Raw genomic sequence first — 4,851 nt, forward strand, 5'->3', positions numbered from 1 at the left:
GGAAGTGGAATGAGTGATGTTACAGTGAGAGGATTGCAATTAATAGCATGAAATAAAATATGTATGAAATAGTAAACAAAAAACCTGATTTTCTCTGTAAACATTCACCAATTCACAATCAATAAAGAGGTTTTCTTTTTTTTTTTTAAGTTCATGAGAAATTCCATTAGATTTTAGTTCCATTTTTCCAAACTAGACCTATATAGGGCAGGTTGAAACTTTAATAGAGCTTCTTTGATTTTGTAGCAATAATTTTGACTTACCCTCAGTTAAGGGTCTTCATAGAAAGCAATATAAGCGTTAGCCGTTATTGTTGTTTATATTTCTAATGGTTAAAGAGTGTTAATGGAGTGCTTTTACCTTTTTCTTTGTGCCTACCCTTCCCCAGGAATCCTCAATATTTACTGTTTGTCAGAACTTAGCCAGGAGATGGTTATTCTTGAGCACCATTGCCTTGCTGCCTTGGGTGAGTTTCTTCATTTGTTACTCTACTGGAGTTACCAAGTTGTAAACAGTTACCAAGGAATTTTGAGTATTTTTCAGGGAGCAAATGATGTATTCAGAATATTAATCTGATAGTCGTGAGGTGAGGGAGGGATAAATAGAAAATAATTCATACAATTATATTAGTCCAGATGGCAAGAACAACATCTAAACTAGGATGGGATATTACTGTAGGGATGGAGAGATGTGATAGACATGAAAGAAATGTCAACAGAGCTTGATGGTTGGCTGGCCGATAAGATAGAGAAGAGGAACCAAGCATTTTTCTTTTTGTTACTTTTAAAATTGAAGTCCAACTAAAAGAAAAGCCAAAAATCAATACACTGCACATTAGGTTATTACAAGGTAAAGCATCTTGATAAATTATCACTCAAGTCAAAAATATAAATCACTTTAGTTTAGTCTGCTTTTGAACTTTATATCAATGGAACCACAGACTATATTGTCATCTGTATGTCTTTTTCTTGACATGATTGCTTTGTTTTGCTTTTGAGATTTATTCATATGAATGTATGTATCCGGGGTTCATTCTTTATTGATGAACTGGGTTTCATTGGATGAATATCCCACAATTTATTTGTCCACTTACTTGTTGTTAGACATTTAGATTGCATTTTATTTGTATTGGAACTCTACAAGTATTGCTACTCTCGTCTTGTTCACGCCAGTCCCAGAGATCTCCTCGGCATGTACTTTGCCAGATATGGATTTGTTACTTCTTTGAAGGTGTACGTTTATTTGTTGCTGTTATTAGGTGTCATCCAGTCAATTCCAACTCATAAGGGCTCTTTGTAAAACAAGAAAACACTGACCTCTCCTTTGCCATCCTCACAGTCGTTAAGTTCAAGCCCATTGCAGCCATTGTGTGAATCCATCTCCTTGATGCTCTTCCTTTGGATAATTGCCCGTCTACTTTACCAAGCGTGATGTGCTTCTCCAGGGACTGATCTGTTCCGAGAAGATGTCAAAAATATGTGAGATGAAATCTCAACATCCTTGCTTCTAAGACAGACGTGGTTCTTTCCCAAGAGCTTATGGTACATCCAATAATATTTTTCATCAACTATATTTCAGATGCATCAAGTCTTCTGCAATCTTCCTTATTCAATGTCTAGCTTTCATAAGCATTTGAACTGGTTAAAATTACTGTGTTTTGGGTCAGACACACCTTAGTTCTCCATTATTAAGTTACATGACGTTTTTCAGTTACTGCTTGTATTATATAATATTCAATCATTTTAATTTAGATATGTCTATATAAAGTACAATACATGGGTTTGGCTGTTTTAGAAAGTCAAAGTTTTATCTTTTATTTTTTTAATGTTATTACATCTTAGTTGTTTTATTTAATGAACACAGAGAAGGAGGTTATGGTATAGATATCTCATTTCTTCAAGAGATTAAGATATTTCCAGAAACTAGCTTCAGTGATCCTTCTTATCTTTATGCGGAGAACCCACGAAATACTCAGCCCCTACAGCTATCACGAAGGCAGCAAATCCCCATTTGAATCCTTTTAATATTGCACCAAGAAAGGAAACATTGTTTGAAAATCCACCCATGTATCTCCAAGCTTCATTGCGCCCCGTGGATCTCTTAGGCCCTGTGCAGCCAGCTTCTCCTGAGCAATTTCCAATGGTGTCCCTTCTATCTTCCACTGTCTATAATCTGGAAGTTCCATTTTATGATGGTCATGTTCATGTCCATGTCCATGTCCAGGGGCCATGTCTACAGGAAGAAATACGGAAGGCAATCTGACCTGTCTGGACCTTCAAAAATTTAATCCTCTAGCAGGAGCCCAACAGGAAACGGAAGTTGTCACTGTTTTATCTTTTAATTAGAGTATTTGATGTACTAAAATTTAATATAGTTACTAATTTGTTTGAATAGTAAATCTAAAAAAATAGTAAATCTATGATTTTACTATTGTTTTATTTTTGTTCTACTCATGTCACTTTTTTTCTGGCTGTTCTTTCTTGTCTTATTTTAAATTGATTATTTAATAATTTTACTTCTATTTTATTATTTTCTCTCTATTAATTTTATACTCTTTTTACTATTGTTTTAGATGAGCATTCTTATCTTATTATATTCTTCAGTTATAGGACTTCCATAGATTTATTTTTCTTTCTCTGCCCAAGTTCTCAATCGTGTCTTTTGTTTCCTTAAAATTTCAAGAGTTGTTTTGAAGTTTCCATCTGCTAATTCCATTTTTTTGCACTGTTACTAGAGGGATCTGTTTGTGTCATATGCTAGTCCTCTTCAGTTTTGACATCATTCTCTTCTCTCTTTGTGTGTATCACACATAACTTTTTAAAGAAATTAAATGCCAAATATCAGATATGAAAAATTATGTACCTGCAACTATTCCCCTCTGATCATTTTTCAAACGTAAGTCAAAAATATGCTCAGAAATCTTCAAATGAAATCATAGTTTAACTTACCTAGTAAACCAAGTCTGCTTTGACATAGATAAAATCTACATTACGGCATCAAACTGACAACAGTAACTCAAGATATTAGGGAGGGAACTACCTTAGTGAGTCCAATTAATGGGGAACGAACAACTCAGGAGTGGAAGAATGGTTGTAGAACTTGAAGAAGGCCATCAATATCACTAAATTGTATGTGTAGAAATTGTCAGGTTTATCTATGATTAGTTATGTCTATCCTCAACGACAATAAAAACAAAAAGTATATATTATACAACTCATTTGAGGCCAAGAGTGATGTTATTTCCATCCAGAAACAGTTTATATTTATTTTTAGCAGACTGTTGCACAATACACATTAATAATGTTATTCGGTCACTTTAAGCATTTTTAAGGAATTGCAATGATTTGAAGCTGGGCTTCCGTCCCTGGAACGGCCAGTCCAGTTCTAATTATTTTTCAGTCTCAGATTGTGGACCTCTGAGACCTCAAACTTAAGTGTGGACAATGAACAACTTCCTTTGAAGACCGTGGATTACAATTTTCCCCCTCAGCTTTCATCCCCTTTTCTCAGCTATTTCATGAGAAGTAGAGCAGATGTTTCTTAGGAAAAAATACCACTAAATATTGGCTCATAATTCTGAATTTTCTTCTTCTCTTAGGTTTTGGCCCTAGAATTTTTTTAGAACCATATAAATGTTCCATTGCATTTAAGAATATTTATTGAAAGAAAATTAAGAAATAATTTATCAGTATGTGTAATTGTAAGATTCATCTGAAATATCTAATCTGCCTAGTCGTTCCCCTGTCTATGGTGTTATTTGCTCACTGATCTTCCCTTGCCTCCTCCTTCCCTCAAGTCCCTCTGAAACCATTGGTCCCATTGCCTTCTCCTTGAGCTTGCTTCTCATGCCTATCTTATAGAGGTAGGAAAACCCAATGAGATGAGTCAACCAGGGTGCAGTATAGCACAATATTCCTCTGATTCTTTGAGGCTTCCCCACCCCCCACTATCATGATCCCAGTCTTGCCTTTTACTATGGGCTAGACCAGAGCATGTACACAGGTACACGTGATGGATAAGCTCTTGCTCACAATACACTGAATCCAGGAACAGAAATGGAAGTAGCCATACCAGAAGGGTAAAGAAAGGTGGAGAGAGGAGGTGAGGAAGGAGAAACAGATCACAATGATCTACCTATAACCACCCCCCAGGGGGATGAACAACAGAAACCATGGGGGGAAGGAAACAGTCCGTGTAAAAGATATGAAAATAATCATTTATAATTTATCAAGGAGTCATGAGGCAGGTAGAGGGGGAGGGAGGGACAAAAGAGGAGCAGATCCCAAGGGCTCACGTAGAAAGAAGATGCTTTGAAAATGATGATGGCAACATATGTACAAATGTGCTTGATACAATCGATGCAAAGATTGTTATAAGAGCTGTAAGGGCCCCAGATAAAATGATCTTTTAATAATAGTAAAAAAAACGAATGAAAGTAAAAAATAATCCTCTAGGGAGTCTTTTACTTTAGTATACAAAGCCTGTAGACTCCTTACATTGGCTTCCTTTCACAGTTTTACACTTCTGTCCTTTAGATTACTGCCTCCTCCATTTGGTAGAGAATCTCCGAAAAAATCCCTGAAAACAACATTTGTTTTTAGATGTTGGGATTAAACCCTCTATTGTCTTTTTCCTTTGAAGCCCGTCCTCCAGCCTTTTCCCACAGAGCAGTTCCAAGAGTTGCGTTTTATTTTAAGGCTTGTTACGGAACCAGATGATCCAGCTTTGCTTCTCAGGCTCCAAATAAAAGCGGCTCCTGCCATGGGATTTAACCAACACGTCTGCCTCTTTTCTCTGCCCCTGTCAGCTGTCCTGTTAGGACAGCTCTCAAAGTAGACCTGCAACTCCAAC

General features: G+C 36.3%; 1 pseudogene; it reads right to left on the reverse strand.

Annotated features, from left to right (window-relative positions):
- Window positions 1-1,928: 1,928 nt before the first annotated feature.
- Window positions 1,929-2,230, reverse strand: LOC142451730 (NADH dehydrogenase [ubiquinone] 1 beta subcomplex subunit 3 pseudogene; annotated as a pseudogene).
- Window positions 2,231-4,851: the final 2,621 nt, after the last annotated feature.

This window comes from Tenrec ecaudatus, chromosome 6, assembly GCF_050624435.1.
Source record: "Tenrec ecaudatus isolate mTenEca1 chromosome 6, mTenEca1.hap1, whole genome shotgun sequence".
Classification (NCBI taxonomy): domain Eukaryota; kingdom Metazoa; phylum Chordata; class Mammalia; order Afrosoricida; family Tenrecidae; genus Tenrec; species Tenrec ecaudatus.